Source organism: Tamandua tetradactyla, chromosome 6 (genome assembly GCF_023851605.1).
Source record: "Tamandua tetradactyla isolate mTamTet1 chromosome 6, mTamTet1.pri, whole genome shotgun sequence".
Taxonomy (NCBI): Eukaryota; Metazoa; Chordata; class Mammalia; order Pilosa; family Myrmecophagidae; genus Tamandua; species Tamandua tetradactyla.
In genome coordinates this window covers 72,999,044-73,018,577 of record NC_135332.1, presented here as the reverse complement: position 1 = coordinate 73,018,577, position 19,534 = coordinate 72,999,044, and the positions used below count along the sequence as shown (strand labels likewise).

The window sequence follows — 19,534 nt, the reverse complement described above, 5'->3', positions numbered from 1 at the left end:
CACCACGCAAGGCCCCCTAGACCAACAGAGAGAGTTGGGTCGGAAATCCCCAGACCGCGGAGAACGGTGACCGGGGGGGTCCCTTCCAAACACGTGACTCCCCGGTCCAGCTGGGCACGGTGCACTCTCCCGGGCTGCGGCGGCTGGCGCCCTCCCGCCAAACTTGGCACCCCAGGCCGACTAGGAAATTCGGTCGGGCGCTCTCCCGGGCTGTGGCGGCCAGCAATCCTCCGCGCGTTCAGACCCCCGGGCCGGCTGGCACTCTTCCAAGCCGCTTCGGCTGGCGAACCTCCCCCACGGCGAGAGTTTTCCAAAGTTAAAGGACCCACAACACCTTTTATTGGTGGAACACGCAGACAAACGTGTGCCACGAGCGCCACCTACTGCGCAGGATAAGAAAAACAGAACCCAGAGATTTCACAGAAAAATCTTTCAACCTGTTGGGTCCAACACCCAGGGAAATCTGACTAAATGCCCAGACGCCAGCAAAAGATAACGGATCACGCTCAGAAAATTGAAAATATGGCCCAGTCAAAGGAACAAACTAATAGTTCAAATGAGATACAGGAGCTGAAACAACTAATGCTGAATATACGAACAGAAATGGAAAACCTCTTCAAAAACAAAATCGATAAATTGAGGGAGGACATGAAGAAGACATGGGTTGAACAAAAAGAAGAAACAGAAAAACTGAAAAAACAAATCACAGAGCTTATGGAAGTGAAGGATAAAGTAGAAAAGATGGAAAAAACAATGGATACCTACAATGATAGATTTAAAGAGACAGAAGATAGAATTAGTGATTTGGAGGATGGAACATCTGAATTCCAAAAAGAAACAGAAACTATAGGGAAAAGAATGGAAAAATTTGAACAGGGGATCAGGGAACTCAAGGACAATATGAACCGCACAAATATACGTGTTGTGGGTGTCCCAGAAGGAGAAGAGAAGGGAAAAGGAGGAGAAAAACTAATGGAAGAAATTATCACTGAAAATTTCCCAACTCTTATGAAAGACCTAAAAATACAGATCCAAGAAGTGCAGCGCACCCCAAAGAGATTAGACCCAAATAGGTGTTCTCCAAGACACTTACCAGTTAGAATGTCAGAGGTCAAAGAGAAAGAGAGGATCTTGAAAGCAGCAAGAGAAAAACAATCCATCACATACAAGGGAAACCCAATAAGACTATGTGTAGATTTCTCAGCAGAAACCATGGAAGCTAGAAGACAGTGAGATGATATATTTAAATTACTAAAAGAGAAAAACTGCCAACCAAGACTCCTATATCCAGCAAAATTGTCCTTCAAAAATGAGGGAGGAATTAAAACATTCTCAGACAAAAAGTCACTGAGAGAATTTGTGACCAAGAGACCAGCTCTGCAAGAAATACTAAAGGGAGCACTAGAGTCAGATACAAAAAGACAGAAGAGAGAGGTATGGAGAAGAGTGTAGAAAGAAGGAAAGTCAGATATGATATATATAATACAAAAGGCAAAATGGTAGAGGAAAATATTATCCAAACAGTAATAACACTAAATGTTAATGGACTGAATTCCCCAATCAAAAGACATAGACTGGCAGAATGGATTAAAAAACAGGATCCTTTTATATGCTGTCTACAGGAAACACATCTTAACCCAAAGATAAACATAGGTTGAAAGTGAAAGGTTGGGAAAAGATATTTCATGCAAATAACAACCAGAAAAGAGCAGGAGTGGCTATACTAATATCCAACAAATTAGACTTCAAATGTAAAACAGTTAAAAGAGACAAAGAAGGACACTATATACTAATAAGAGGAACAATTAAACAAGAAGACATAACAATCATAAATATTTACGCACTGAACCAGAATGCCCCAAAATACGTGAGGAATACACTGCAAACACTGAAAAGGGAAATAGACACATATACCATAATAGTTGGAGACTTCAATTCCCCACTCTCATCAATGGACAGAACATCTAGACAGAGGATCAATAAAGAAATAGAGAATCTGAATATTACTATAAATGAGCTAGACTTAACAGACATTTATAGGATATTACATCCCACAACAGCAGGATACACCTTTTTCTCAAGTGCTCATGGATCATTCTCAAAGATAGACCATATGCTGGGTCACAAAGCAAGTCTTAACAAATTTAAAAAGATTGAAATCATACACAACACTTTCTCGGATCATAAAGGAATGAAGTTGGAAATCAATAATAGGCGGAGTGCCAGAAAATTCACAAATACGTGGAGGCTCAATAACACACTCTTAAACAACCAGTGGGTCAAAGAAGAAATTGCAAGAGAAATTAGCAAATACCTCGAGGCAAATGAAAATGAAAACCAACATATCAAAACTTATGGGACGCAGCAAAGGCAGTGCTAAGAGGGAAATTTATTGCCCTAAATGCCTATATCAGAAAAGAAGAAAAGGCAAAAATGCAGCAATTAACTGTCCACTTGGAAGAACTGGAGAAAGAACAGCAAACTAATCCCAAAGCAAGCAAAAGGAAAGAAATAACAAAGATTAATGCAGAAATAAATGAAATTGAAAACATGAAAACAATAGAGAAAATCAATAAGACCAGAAGTTGGTTCTATGAGAAAATCAATAAGATTGATGGGCCCTTAGCAAGATTGACAAAAAGAAGAAGAGAGAGGATGCAAATAAATAAGATCAGAAATGGAAGAGGAGACATAACTACTGACCTCACAGAAATAAAGGAGGTAATAACAGGATACTATGAACAACTTTACGCTAATAAATACAACAATTTAGAGGAAATGGACGGGCTCCTGGAAAGACATGAACAACCAACTTTGACTCAAGAAGACATAGATGACCTCAACAACCAATCACAAGTAAAGAAATTGAATTAGTCATTCAAAAGCTTCCTAAAAAGAAAAGTCCAGGACCAGACGGCTTCACATGTGAATTCTATCAAACATTCCAGAAAGAATTAGTACCAACTCTCCTCAAACTCTTCAAAAAAATTGAAGCGGAGGGAAAACTACCTAATTCATTCTATGAAGCCAACATCACCCTCATACCAAAACCAGGCAAAGATATTACAAAAAAAGAAAACTACAGGCCAATCTCTCTAATGAATATAGATGCAAAAATCCTCAATAAAATTCTAGCAAATCGTATCCAACAACACATTAAAAGAATTATACATCAAGACCAAGCAGGATTCATCCCAGGTATGCAAGGATGGTTCAACATAAGAAAATCAATTAATGTAATACACCATATCAACAAATCAAAGCAGAAAAATCACATGATCATCTCAATTGATGCAGAGAAGGCATTTGACAAGATTCAACATCCTTTCCTGTTGAAAACACTTCAAAGGATAGGAATACAAGGGAACTTCCTTAAAATGATAGAGGGAATATATGAAAAGCCCACAGCTAATATCATCCTCAATGGGGAAAAATTGAAAACTTTCCCCCTAAGATCAGGAACAAGACAAGGATGTCCACTATCACCACTATTATTCAACATTGTGTTGGAGGTTCTAGCCAGAGCAATTAGACAAGAAAAAGAAATACAAGGCATCAAAATTGGAAAGGAAGAAGTAAAACTATCACTGTTTGCAGACGATATGATACTATACGTCGAAAACCCGGAAAAATCCACAACAAAACTACTAGAGCTAATAAATGAGTACAGCAAAGTAGCAGGCTACAAGATCAACATTCAAAAATCTGTAGCATTTCTATACACTAGTAATGAACAAGCTGAGGGGGAAATCAAGAAACGAATCTCATTTACAATTGCAACTAAAAGAATGAAATACCTAGGAATAAATTTAACTAAAGAGACAAAAAAACATATATAAAGAAAACTACAAAAAACTGTTAAGAGAAATCACAGAAGACCTAAATAGATGGAAGGGCATACTGTGTTCATGGATTGGAAAACTAAATATAGGTAAGATGTCAATCCTACCTAAATTGATTTACAGATTCAATGCAATACCAATCAAAATCCCTACAACTTATTTTTCAGAAATAGAAAAACCAATAAGCAAATTTATCTGGAAGGGCAGGGTGCCCCGAATTGCTAAAAACATCTTGAGGAAAAAAAACGAAGCTGGAGGTCTAGCGATGCCGGACTTTAAGGCATATTATGAAGCCACAGTGGTCAAAACAGCATGGTATTGGCATAAAGATAGATATATCGACCAATGGAATCGAATAGAGTGCTCAGATATAGACCCTCTCATCTATGGACATTTGATCTTTGATAAGGCAGTCAAGCCAACTCACCTGGGACAGAACAGTCTTTTCAATAAATGGTGCCTAGAGAACTGGATATCCATATGCAAAAGAATGAAAGAAGACCCATCTCTCACACCCTATACAAAAGTTAACTCAAAATGGATCAAAGATCTAAACACTAGGTCTAAGACCATAAAACAGTTAGAGGAAAATGTAGGGAGATATCTTATGAATCTTACAATTGGAGGCGGTTTTATGGACCTTAAACCTAAAGCAAGAGCACTGAAGAAGGAAATAAATAAATGGGAACTCCTCAAAATTAAACACTTTTGTGCATCAAAGAACATCATCAAGAAAGTAGAAAGACAGCCTACACAATGGGAGACAATATTTGGAAATGACATACCAGATAAAGGTCTAGTATCCAGAATTTATAAAGAGATTGTTCAACTCAACAACAAAAAGAGAGCCAACCCAATTACAAAATGGGAAAAAGACTTGAACAGACACCTCTCAGAAGAGGAAATACAAATGGCCAAAAGGCACATGAAGAGATGCTCAATGTCCCTGGCCATTAGAGAAATGCAAATCAAAACCACAATGAGATATCATCTCACACCCACCAGAATGGCCATTATCAACAAAACAGAAAATGACAAGTGCTGGACAGGATGCAGAGAAAGAGGCACACTTATCCACTGTTGGTGGGAATGTCAAATGGTGCAACCACTGTGGAAGGCAGTTTGGTGGTTCCTCAAAAAGCTGAATATAGAATTGCCATATGACCCAGCAATACCATTGCTGGGAATCTACTCAAAAGAATTAAGGGCAAAAACTCAAACGGACACTTGCACACCAATGTTTATAGCAGCGTTATTTACAATTGCAAAGAGATGGAAACAGTCAAAATGTCCATCAACAGAAGAGTGGCTAAACAAACTGTGGTATATACATACGATGGAATATTATGCAGCTTTAAGACAGGATAAACTTATGAAGCATGTAATAACATGGATGGACCTAGAGAACATTATGCTGAGTGAGTCTAGCCAAAAACTAAAAGACAAATACTGTATGGTCCAAATGATGTGACTCAACATTCGAGAATAAACTTGGAATATGTCATTGGTAACAGAGTCCAGCAGGAGTTAGAAACAGGGTAAGATAATGGGTAATTGGAGCGGAAGGGATACAGACTGTGCAACAGGACTAGATACAAAAACTCAAAAATGGACAGCACAATAATACCTAAGTGTAAAGTAATCATGTTAAAACACTGAATGAAGCTGTATCTGAGGTATAGGTTTGTTTTTTTTTTTACTATTATTATTACTTTTTTTTTTCTCTCTATATTATCATTCTATATCTTTTTTGGTTGTGTTGCTAGTTCTTCTAAACCGATGCAAATGTACTAAGAAACGATGATCATGCATCTATGTGATGATGTTAAGAATTACTGATTGCATATGTAGAATGGTATGATTTCTAAATGTTGGGTTAATTTCTTTTTTTCCGTTAATTAATAAAAAAATAATAAAAAAAGATATATATACATATATATATATATATGCCATTTGTAAAGCTGAAAACTATACAATTCATTTTAGAAAGTGATTACCAACATCACCAGAAAGGTTTCACTGCTGAGATAAAAAGGAATATAAGAGGACACTGTGAACAACTGCATACCAAATCATTAGATAACCTAGATAAAATGGAAAAATTCTTAGAAGCACACGAACTACCTACACTGACCCAAGAAGAAATGAAAGATCTCAACAGATGAATTCCTAGTAAAGAGATTGATTGAATCAGTAATCAAAAACCTCCAAAGAAAATAAAGCACCAGACCACCTGGCTTCACAGGAGACTTCAACCAAACATTTCAGGAACACTTAAACCCAATCCTGCTCAAATTCTTCCCAAAAAAATTGAAGAGGAGGGAACACTCCCACACTCATTCTACAAGACCAACACCACGCTCATATCAAAGTCAGAAAGAGATACTACAAGGAAAGAAAACCACAGACCAAGATCTCTCACGAATATAGATACAAAAATCCTCAACAAAATACTAGCAAATCAAATCCAACAGTATATTAAAAGAATTATACACCATAATCAAGTGGGATTTATCCCTGGTATAAAAGGCTGGTTGAACATAAGATGATCAATTAATGTCACAAACCATATTAACAGAAATAAGGATAAAAACCACATGATTATTTCAATTGATAAAGAAAACGCATGTGATATAATACTGCACCCTTTCGTGATAAAACTCTTAATATACTAGGGACAGAAGGAAACTTCCTCAACATCATGAAGGGCATATATGAAATGCTAACATCTAACAGCTAACATCTTACTTAATGGTGAAAGACTGAAAGATTTCCCTCTAAGGTCAGGAACAAGACAAGGATGCCAACTGTCACCGCTGTTATTCAACTAGAAGCTCTTGCCAGAGCCATTAGGCAAGAAAAAGAAGTCAAAGGCATACAAATTAGAAAGAAGAAGTAAAAGTTTCCTTTTTTTGTAGATAATATGATCCTATATACAGAAAATCCTGAAAAATCCATAACAAAGTTCCTAGAGCTAATAAATTCAGCAAAGTGGCAGCATACAAGATCAAAACACTAAAATTAGTAGTGTTTCTATAAATAAGCAATGAACAAATGGAAGAAGAAATCAAGAAAAGAATTCCATTCATATTAGCAACTAAAATATTAAAATATCTAGGAATAAATCCAACCAAGGATGTAAAGGACTTGTACACAGAAAACTACAAAACATTGTTAAAAGATAAGGAAGAAGGATATTCCATACTCATGGATCGGAAGACTAAATTTTGTAAGATGCAAAACTACTTAAGGCAATTTATGGATTCAATGCAATCTCAATAAAAATTCCAACAATCTTCTTTGGAAAAATGGAAAATCTAATCATGAGATTTACATGGAAGGGTAAGGGGCCCTGAATAGCTAAAGCTATCTTGAAAAAAAAGAATAAAATTGGAGATTCACACTTTCCGATCTTAAAACTTATTACAAAAGCACAGTAATCAAAACAGCAAGGTATAAGGACAGACATATAAACCAATGGAATAGAATGGAGAGCTCAGAAATCAACCCTGACATTTAAGGCCAAAGGATTTTTGACAAGGTGGCAAAAAGTACTCCAGTGGGAAAGAATACTCTCTTCAACAAATGGTGGTGGGAAAACTGGCCCTCCAATTGCTAAAAAAAAAAAAAGAAGTACTCTACCTCACCTCATATATAAAAACCAACTCAAAATAGATCAGACTACTAAATATAAGAACTAGAATTGTCAAATTCCTAGAAGAAAATGTAGGGAAGCATCTTCAGGACCTTGGTTTAGGCAATGGCTTCTCAGATTTAACACCCAAAGCACCAGCAACAAAAGAAAAAAAATAGCTAAGTGTGACCTCAACAAAATTAAAAACTTTTGTTCCTCAAGGATCTTATCATGAAAGTAAGACAAAAACCCACACAATGGGAGAAAATATTTGGATACCACACATCCAATGAAGGTTAAATATCCAGAGCGTATAAAGAAATTCTTCAACTTAACAACAGAAAGACAACTCCATTTTAAAATGGGCAAAAAACTTGAACAGATATTGTTCCAAAGAAGATATATAAATGGTCAGACAGTACATGAAGATACGCTCAACATCTTTAGCCATCAGGCAAATGCAAATCAAAACCACAATGAGATATTATTTCACACCCATTAGAATGGCTGCTATTAAAAAAATAAACGGAAAATAACAAGTGTTGGAGAAGATGCAGAGTAAAAGGAACACTCATTCATTGCTGGTGGGAATGTTAAATGGTACAGTCACAGCTGAAGACAGTTTGACAGTTCCTCAGAAAGCTGAGTATAGAACTACTATATCTTAATCTGGTAATCCCACTTCTAGGTATATATCCAAAATTCTTGAAAGCAGAGGAATCAAACAGATATTTGCACATCAATATTCATAGCAGCATTATTCACAATTGCCAAAAGGTGGAAGCAACCCAACTGTCCATCAACCAATGAATGGGTAAACACAATGTGGTTTACATATAAAATGGATATTATTCAACCACAAAAAAGGAATGTAGCCCCGGTACACGTAACAACATGATGAACTTCAGGACATCATGATGAGTGAAATATGTCAGACGCAAAAGGAAATATAGTATGATCTCACTGTTTTAAAACAATTAGAATAAGAAAACTTACAGAGTCAGAATAAACAATCAGATTACCAGGGGACAGGGTGGGGAGGGGATAGGGAATGGTATGTTAAGGCTTAAAATAGGTACAGAATTTCTATTTTGAATGGCAGAAATGTTCTGTTAATGGAGGATGACGATGGTAGCACATTGTGAACAAAATTAACAGCACTGAAATATATATCTGAATATGATTAAAAAAGAAATGTTAGATGGTATATACGGTAACAGAAGAAAATTAAAAAAAAAAATTCATGAGACTGCACTACACAAACAGCAAACCCTAAGTTAAACCATGGACTTTATTAAAAGTGCATTTATAAAAATGTGCCATCAACAATTATAACAAATGTTTACACCAATACAAAGTATTGGTGGTAGGGTGGTATATGGGAAATCTCTATTTTATGCATGACTGCTCTGTAAACCCACACTTTCTCTTATTTAAAAAACATATATATATATTTTTAAATGTCCTTGGTTTCAAAGTAGCATCAAATAAATCCACCAGGACCCATGTTCTACTTTGTTTCAAACAGACATATTTTCAGGTTATATCCTGGAAGCAGAGAGTGAGCCTGTTTCATATTCTCAGACACCCTGCACATAGTTACAGAGCACAAGCAAACCTTCTGGGGCCCTTTTAATGAAGAAAACATACTTGGTTCTCTTAAGTGTGTGCTGCTGTCCAGCTACTCTAATGGCACAGCAAGAATGCTTTTGGGTCTGGGGTGGCCTACCACTCTTCTTACATTCTTTTTTCCCACCTCTTTTCTGATTCACACGTTTTGTGCAAATTTCTCACAGGAGCATTTTTAGTAATAGAAATTAACTAGAAACAAGTTAAATGTATACCAACAAAAGAAGAGGTCAAAAAACTATGCGATATTCTGACAATGGCTTACTTAAAACAACCCACAACAGTATACATCACTTTCAGAAACCTAAAAGTTGAGAAAAACAGATTAGCTGCATTAGATGTCATTTTCATGATACTCAAAAATAAGCAACACTGAACAACGAATGTATCTTTTGGGAGACATAAGTATATGGTAAAATTATTTTTAAAAGCAAGGAAATAAAACCACAAAATTAATTATTATGATTTTAAGACAAAAGGTTTTGGCAAGGATTGGAATGCACACAATTTCCTTCAACAGAATTCATAATTTTCTAGTGCTAAGGGTAAGTGGCCTCTTGGGTTACCAGGTTCCATAACTTACATATGTAACATGCATCCTTTTTAAACATACTGTGTACACAAACACATGAATTAAACAAGCATTCCAGGGTCATTTCACAGTAGGAAGACCCGTGCGACAAGCTACACAGGTCACATCCGTTCTTGTTCTTTAAGCGTATGTCACATCAGGCAGGCTGCAATTACTCTCAATGAACCAAAAGAATAGTTACAGTATCTAAATGCTTTCCCTTCAGTAAATATCCACTTCTAGCTGAACATTCACTAATGCCACAGTAAATAATGTATTGAATATATAATTCAAATAAAGTATAAATTTAAAATAAAATTAAATATATAAGTAAAATATACTTCACCTAACTCATGAGATATCAATGTCAAAATGTCAAAATGTATCTATCCATTTCTTGCTTGAGAAGTTGCAAGGATGAAGAACTTGGTGCATTAGACAGACTGCCCCACTCCCTGCTCATTGTGAAGAGGCGACATAGCAGAAGTACAGGTCACCATTGAGAGCTGTGCTCAGAGAAATTCATATCTTAAATACTTAAAGTACTCATACATCCCATATACCTTACCCCTTCCTCTCACTGACCACTAGTGTATGAGTTTTTTATTTTTTTTTTCTGGAGTGATGCAAATGTTTAAAAATGATCATGGTGATGAATACACAACTATGTGATGATACTGTGAGCCACTGATTGCATACTATGCAATGACTGTATGTGTGTGAAGATTTCTCAATTAAAAAAACTACTTAAAGTACTAAACAACTAAAAACCAGTAGCAATAAATGAATTAAACATCTAATTCATGAAATGAGGGGAAGAAACAAACAATGGAAGAGCTAAAGAAAAGGTTAAGAAAATAATAAAGATAAAAGAAAAGGAAGCAATAGAAAACAGAAAAACCTAAATCAAAACAACATATCCTCTAGAAAAACTAAAAAAGAAACCTACTAGGTGGGACACAGATGTTTTTTAAAAGGGAGTGTGCAAAGGCTCCACACCAATCAAGATGGCAGAGGGAAACCCTTCAGGGCTGTTCTGCCACAGAAGCTTTTAATAATTAACAAGAAATGGCAAAAAGATCTTAAAGTTCCAAGGACGACAGAGCCCCCTACGCTTCGGCCTCGAGCTATTCGCTCAACTTATGAATAAGTTCTGAAGGACAGCACCCCCAAAGGTGACTCTACAAAGACAGAGAAAGGTATTTTCTTTTTCTCCTCCTCCTCCTCTGCTTCCCTTTCTCCCTCCCCTACCCGCCTCCTCCTCTTTCTCCTTCTTTTCTTTCTTTTTTTTTTTTCATTAACTCCTGACACTCAAGGAAAACTAGGTCATAAGATTAGCTGGATACAAGCTTAAGAAACAAATGCCTCAGAGTTTCAATTCCAGCAATAACACATTAGAATATCAAAATGTCAAGATTACAAAACATAACAAGAAACAGGGAGCGATTGCCTAAGCAAAGGAGAAGATTAAAGCACTAGAAACCACCGATGAGAAGAACCAAACCTGGGACAAACCAGACAAAGACTTCTAAAAAATAGTCCCAAATATGCTTGAAAAGCTTAAAGGAAAGCATGGACAAAGAACGAAAGGGAATTAAGAAAATGATGGATGAAGACAAAGAGAACGTTAATGAAGGGAATGAAATTATGAAAAGGCACCACCCAGAGGTGAAGACTATAAGAGGAGAAATTCAAAATTCCCTAGAGGCAGTTACAGCTCTAAAGCTATGAAAGTTTGCAGTACCCCAAGTGTTTAAAAAGTTGAAAAAGTGATCAGACATAGAGTAGAGATATGAATGAAGCTGATCTGGATAGGACTAAGGTGGATCAGAAAACAGGGTAAAGGATGATATCGTCCACATTTTAAAACTCCAACTTCTGTGTGAGACTAAAGGGAAAGGTGTTCATTTAGTGCAAAATTTATATTTCGGATAGTACATTTCCTAATTTAACTTGTATGGTCAATTTAGTGGAATACCATAAGTACAGGGAATCTTGAATAGGGCGAGAGATTTTGTTGGTTTGTCCAGGTAGTGTGATACTCTGATAAATCGATTTGGACAGTGAATAAAGAAGTATTTGCAAAGTCTCCTTGGGGGGAATGAGGAGAAAGGAAGAAATATTCAACTTCCCCATTTGGAGAATTTTTGATATTCTTGCAGGCAGTAGGGACAACCAAATCAATAGGCCGAGCCCTCGATCTTGGGGTTTGACCCTATGAAACTTATCCCTGCAAAGGGTAGGCTAAGCCTACTTAAAATTAGGTCTAAGAGTCACTCCCAGAGAATTTCTTTTGTTGCTCAGATGTGGCCTCTCTCTCTAAGCCAACTCAGCAGGTGAACTCACTGCCCTCCCTCCTACATGGTTCACGATGCCTAGCGGTGTAAATTTCCCTGGCAACATGGACAGAAATCCCAGGATTAGCCATGACCTAGCATCAAGGGATTGAAAAAGCCTTCTTGACCAAAAGGGGGAGGAGAGAAATAAAGTTTCAGTGGTTGAGAGATTTCAAACAGAGTCAAGAATGTTATCCTGGAGATTATTCTTATGCATTATATAGATATCCCTTCTTCAGTTTATGGTGTATTGGAGTCACTGGAGGGAAGTACCTGAAACTGTAGAGCTGTGTTCCAGTAGCCTTGATTCTTGAAGACTACTGTATAAAATATAAAGTTTACAATGTGACTGTGTGATTGTGAAAACCCTTGTGTCTGATGCTCCTTTATTCAGGGTATGGACAGATGAGTTAAAAAATATGGATAAAATAAATAATAGAGGAGACAAAGGGTAAATAAATTGGGTAGATGAAAATGGTCGATGAGAGGGAAGGGTAAGGTGTATGATATGTGTGAATTTTTTTCTTTTTCTGGAGTGATGAAAATGTTCTAAAAATGATCTAGGTGATAAATACACAACTATGTGATGATATTGTGAGCCACTGCTTATACACCATATATGGAATATCTGTGTGTGAAGATTTCTCAATAAAAATATTTAAAACCAAAAAAAAAAAAAATTCCCTTGAGGGATTCAATAGCATATTGGAGTTGGCAGAAGAAAGAGTCAGTAAACTTAGAGATAAGACAATTGAAATCATCCAGTCTGAGGAGTAGAAAGAAGAATGACAAAAGTAAACAGAGCCTGAGGAGGCTGTGGGACCCCATCAAGTGTACTAATATATATATATATATTATGGGAGTCCCTGAGGGAGAACAGAGAAAGAAATGGGCAGAGAGAATATTCAAGGAAATAATGGCTGAAAACTTACAAATTTAATGAAAGACATGAATGTTCATATTGAGATGTTCAACAAACTCCAAACAGTATAAACCCAAATAGACTCACACTGTAGGTCAGACTGTCAAATGCCAAAGATAAAGAGAGAACTCAGACAGCCACAAGAAAGAAGCAACATGTGACATACAAGGGAGCCTTAATAAGATTAAGTGCCAATTTCTCATTGGAAACCACAGTGGCAAGAAGGCTGTAGGATGACATCTTTAAAGCACTGAAGCAAAAAATTGCCAACCATAATTCTATATCCAGCAAAATCTTTTAAAAATGAGGGTGGGATTAAGATATTCCTTGATAAATAAAAGTTAGGGAGTTCATTACTACAGTGACCCTACAAAAGCTGCTAAACAGTTCTGTAAGTTGAAAGGAAAGGACAATAGACAACTGACTGAAGATGCATAAAGAAATAAAGATCTTCAGTGAGGATAATTACATGGGTAAATATAAATGCCAATACTATTGTATTTTTGGTTTGTAAATCCACTTTTTACTTCCTAGAGGATTTAAAAGGCAAATGTATAAAATGTAATGATAAATCAGTGGTTTGGGACTTATAATGCATAAACAAGTAATTCGTGATAAGAAGTACATAAAGGTAAGTGGACAGAGCGGGGATATAGCAACATAGTTCATGTATTAGTGTTAAATTGCTCGAGCTTTATAGAGGCACGTAGGTGGTTAAGTGAATATCCTTATTCTTAGAAAATGTACATGGCAGTACTAAGTGTTCAAGGAGCATGTACACAACCTGCACTCAAGAGTTCAGAAAACGGATTGACAAATAGACTGACAGACAAGAAAGGAAAGAAGGGGGGTAAAGAGAGGGAGAGGGGAAGGGGAAGGGGTAAGGAGAAGGAGGGGAGGGGGAGAGGGAGGGAGAAAGAGGAAAGAGAGATCTGGTTATCTGGGGGAAGGTACGGTAGGAGTATGTTGGGGTTTTCTGTATGGGGTTTGTATTATTTTTGTAACTGTCCCATAAGTTTTACAGTATTTTAAAACGAAAAGTTTTCTAAAAAACTTTAGTGCATAAATGCACAAAACTAGAAATATCTATGAGAACTATCTCCACAAAGGAGAAAAATATTTTAAAAATAAATTTGAAAACCCAGATGAAAAGGGTAATTTTGGGTGGAAATGAAAATGACTGACAATGACTTTATAAAAGCCCTAAACAAATAAACATGTAAAAAGTTAACTCTCAAACATCAACCTACCTTTTACTGCCACAAAAAAAAGGAAAAGTCCAGAAGGAGTCATAGGCAAACCTTTGCATATTTTTAAAGCACAAATAATTATACTGCTACTTAAGCTATTCCAGAACTTAAAGAGGGAAAAACTTCAAAATTATTTTATAGAGCCTGAATAACACTGATAAGGTACATACATACAATGGAATATTATACAGCAGTAAGATGAAATGACATCCTAAATTACATGACAAGAAGGGTGAGCCTTGAAGACATAATGCTGAGTGAAATAAGCCAGACACAAAAGGATAGATACTGCGTAACTCCACTTTTATGACCTCGGTAAAGGTAAAATTCTAGGCTTATAATACAGAATACAGGGGACTTAGAGATACACAGAAGCTAGAGATGAGTGGGTGGTTAGCTAAGGAGGATGAACTCAAATGTAAGGGAATAGATAGAAGTGAAAGCACTTCACTAGTGGGTCTATAAATATTATTACCATATTGAAGGTGAACATGATTGAAAGGTGTTGTATAGACCTATGTGTCCCATTGACTGACACTACAAATATAAATAAGTTTTTGCATAAACTACTTTAAATGTAGATTCTTGTACAAAGAGTGTTTAGGTTCAGGGTACAGGGGGGAAACAGCTATTGCATGCCATGGGCTATGTTTAACAGGAAAACATCAGCGGTACCACAGTAATACCAGGGGTAAATAATGGGAGGAGAGACAAGAGTTAAGGGGACGTTTATATCTCCTATTTGGTGAGGGTGTGTTTATTGGTTATCTTTCTCTTGGGAACAATGAAATTATCTAAAATTGAGAATGTTGATGGACTGTGGACTTTGGACATTATACGTGATACTAAAGAATGCAGGTAGCTGAAGGATGCGCTGACTGAGAAGTAGATTGGTAAACGATGGTGTATACATACGATCAAATACTGGGCTGCTACAAAAAGGAACGAAGTTTTGAGTCATGCCACACTGTGAATGAACACAGCAATCTGTATTTTAAGAAGCCCTCAGGGTGATTTTGATGCTTACATAAGTTGAGAACTACTGATCTATAAATAAGTTTTTAAAATTCAGGAAATCAATTAAAACGTGATCTCAGGCTTTATATTTCTTAGCGTCAAGAAATTTTTTTAAAAATTTTGAAGTGTAAACTCTTAGAAAGAGAAGACTTAAGTTTTTCAGAACTTTTCCCAAAGGGGGGGGGGGGCAGATTGCTGATGGCCTCCTACTGCAGGCAAACACAAAATGCTAGAAATTCTCAAAAAGAAAGGTCAAGTTTACAAAAAATTAACAGCTTTGTGTTAACAAAACAAAAAGAATGAGCAACTAAAAAGTTGTGTGTGTTATGTGCGTATCATGCTACATTCTCAATATGGAGAAATTAGCAATTTTTTAAATGATAAATGCAATTGTGCACAAATATGGCTTTTTAAAATCACAAATATACTTTCCTGATAATAGTGCATTTAAGAACCCTTTGTGTACCCCTCTCCAACAGAAGCAATAGTGAACTGAATATCATACCAGAATAACAGGCATCTATTTGATACAGTGACAATGTAATTAAAATAAATAAATAAATAAATTCTGTTAGTTGAATATTTAGAATTATTCATAAATAAACAATTATTTGACCATAATAAGGGAAAAGCAGAGAAACTATCCCCAAAACCGATGAGCCTTCAGCCTTAAGGATGTTAAGGGATTGCAATTTTACTTCTTAATTATAAATACTCTGGGAGTTTTTACAGCTCTATTTGATCCACAAATAGGGCTTATCCCCAATACCCCACATTTCTGTGATATCACCTCCTGTTATAGGTTGATGCATGTTCAGAGAACACAATTTAGAAGGAGATAAATCTTCTACTCCTAACTTACTCTTTTTTCTTTTCTGTAAAATACAGCAAATACAAACATGTTTAGATGTGAAGAGAATTCCTGCCTCTGACCGAGGTTAGAGCAGCCTCAAGGGGTTTTACAGGAAAGCCCTTTAGGGGATGTTATTTTAATATGACTAAGAATTCTGATTCAAATTCTGAGTTCTTTGGCAGAAGATGTACTTAGAATCTTCTTGGAAATGGGGAGTTGCTTCTTTAAAACGGATTGCTTCACCTGGGAATAAAGTATCCATTCCTGCCAAAGAGCCAAACTCTTTTGGACAATGGATGATACAGCTCAGTGCAGTCAATTCCGTGGCTGATTATCCCCTCTGCAAAAGGCTTTCTACCCTGGTTCCTTAACCATGAGCTCCTTAATTTCCCTCCCCCTTCTGCCTGGACCCACTTCAGCTTCCAGGATTTCACCCTCTACTAGCTGCCTTCAGCCCTAACAACTGTATTTTGGAAAATCCCAGTCAGCATCTGATCAGCCTCTTCTAGACACTTTGGACTCACGGGTTAAGCACGTCATTCCTGCCACTCTCTGTGGTCTCCTCCTCCTGTTTTCCTCATCTCTGCTCTAGTTTAACAGTCCAGGTCTCAACTGTTCCCTTGTCCTCCAGCTCAATATGTGATCAATTATGGCATCCAGCCATTTTACCTCTACCTACCTCTTGAATTACATGCCTTCTCTAAGTTCCCTGCCTAAATTCAGTGCTTCATCATTTCTCTCTTGAAATGCTTCTCACTCAACCTTCTCTAACCAATCCATTGTGATGGTTAATTCCATTATGGGCGCCAGCTATTTGGTCAACAACTTTTCACCTGACTGTTGTGGTGGACAATCTCCTCATCCCATGAGTGGAGGTCTTAAAGCCAGAAACTGAGGATTTCAGAAGTCAGAAAGAATTTGTCTACTTCAGCCAGCCAGCTTCTCCCAGGAATTCGACTTCACCATCATCGGTGTTCACAACTTGCAGCCTGCCCTATGGAACTCAGACTTCCCAATCCCCATGGTCACATGAGCCAATTTCTATAATGAATCTTTTAATGTTTATATATATATAACAATATATATATATAACTGTCGGTTCTGATTCTCTGGAGAACCCACACTAATCCATCCGTCTTTCATGAAGCCATGAGAGTGACAATCTAAGACACATTCTGGCAGCGTCAATCTCCTGCTTCACAGTTGGGAGTGGAAGTCTACCTACTGTATGATTTAGTCCTGGCATGCTCTCTGGCCTTCTACCTTTTTAATCCCCAATTCTGACACCATGTTCCCACAGCACAGAACTCCTTTAGTTTCCAGCAAATACCATGCAGGCTTTTGTTTGTTTGTTTTTTAAATCATATAGTTTCTTCTGAAATCATTCTCTTCTGTTCTGTCTCCTCCTACCCAGAAGTGTTTTTGACTCATTTTCATCTTGAAAACTCAGTTCAAGCATCACCTCTTCTAGGAGGGCTTCTCGGGCCTCACCTGCCTACCAATGCCAGCTAGGTGCCCCATCCTCTCTCCCTACATCACCCATCTGCACCATAATAAAATTATCAGTCTTTCTTTTAATGTAGACTCAGAACCAGTTGTTAGAATAAAGAAACTTTTGCTTCCCATCTGTGTCCCCATGATGAGAATGAATTTATGTTCCTATTTAATGTTAGATGTGGTAAAACATTATGGGAGAATAAAGGTACGGCCTTTGAAGAAGTTTATGGCAGCAGGTAGAGATTAGGGTGCAAACACTGCAGAAAGACTGCTAGAAGACTTAAGACATACCACAACTGCCAAACAACATAAAAGCCTAGCTTTATATTCAGTAAATCAAGGAGAAGCAAGTGAGCTGGAGAAAGGCTTGTCCTACTTGGGAAAAGGTCATCACCAGGTTTATGTATACAGGGACAAGCCACATAGCTTCTGTACCTGAGTACACACACAAAGAATGGAAATTGTTTCTGGCTGTAGTATCTTTACAGAGCAGAGAAAAAAGACGTGTTGCATGAGGAAAATATTTCTCCTTTTGCAAAGAAGAAGGAAGAGAGTCTAAAAGGTAATTGGAAGTAGTCAAATAACAGATTAAAGGATTTTTGCCTGATAAATGTTCTGCTAAATGAATTTTTAAAGAGTAGAGCAAAACTGCCAGACCTAACTGACTAAACCACAGGGGACTGCTGAGAGGGGCAAAAGGGAAAACTCTGAGCCAAGAACCTGCTTAAATTCTGGACCTTGGATATTTGCTGAGGCTGGGAAAAGAATCAGGAACAGAATAAATGATGACTAAACAATGAGAAAAATAAACAGTTAAACCTCATATGTTCAAATGCCTTCAAAACTTACCTGTTTTTATGCAATAATATTTATAATAATGCTTTAATAGGTGAAATATGGCAGAAAAGGTTTAGCAACAGGATTGGATATAAATACTGCAGTGCTAAGATTATCTAGACCTCAAAAAAATACTACCACATCTCTAGTGGCATACTATGTAAAAACAAAAAGAAAATGTATGATTGGGATAGGTATCAGGGAGGGGTGTGTGTGCAGGGGATGGCAAGGACAGGACTAAAAGCTTGGCTCTATAAATTATTTTACTATTTTATGACCTTAGCTACAAAACTCAACAAACATTTATTGGCCACCAAATATATTCCAGGATGCAAGTCTTAGACACCAATGATACAGCAGTTCATAACACAGAGACTTTGCTAACATTGAGCACGCATTTTAGTGGGGAGAAAGAGTCCATAAACATATAATATGACAGGGTGAAAGTTATGAGAAAAATAAACCACAGGAGGAGGATTAAAGAGTGAAGGAGGAAGAGTGGAGCTATTTCATATTGGTGGGTCAGAAAACACACTGCTGCTAAGATAATTAAATAGAATTATCCATCCATTCATTCTGACACCTACCCATGGACTTAACATTTATTGAGCACCTGCCTACTAAGATGACAGGCCATTTTAGGGTCTGGGAATGAAACCACAAACAAAAGACAAATAATAAATCCCCAGGCCTCATGGAGCTTACAGGTCAATGACAGAAGACAAATGAAAAAAGATATAATATGTCTGGAGTTCTCTTTGTGAGAAGGTCATTAACTGCAAATTCAATTTCTTTAATTGACACAAGGGCTATTCAGATTTTCTATTTCATTTGGGTCAGTTTTGATAAGTTGTATTTTAAAGATATTTGTCCATTTAATTTAAGTTGTTGAATTTGTTGGCAGAAAGCTATTCATGATATTTCCTTATCTTTGTAATTCTGTAGAATATGTGCTGAAACCCCTAGATTTACTTCTGATATTGAGAAATTCTGTTTTTTCCCCTTGATCTTTCCAGCAAGACATCTGTCAATTTTACGGATCTCTTCAAAGAACCAAAAGTTTTCTATTAACTTTCTCTATGGCCTGTTCTCTATTTTCTTGATTTCTCCTTTATATTATTTCTTTCCTTCTACCTACTTTGACTT

At 36.8% G+C, this 19,534-nt stretch overlaps 1 protein-coding gene across 4 annotated transcripts in view; it reads right to left on the bottom strand.

Annotated features, from left to right (window-relative positions):
* RPTOR (regulatory associated protein of MTOR complex 1) overlaps nt 1-19,534 on the bottom strand; it is a 516,265-nt gene that overhangs the window by 272,240 nt on the left and 224,491 nt on the right. The gene's annotated exons all lie outside the window — the stretch shown is intronic.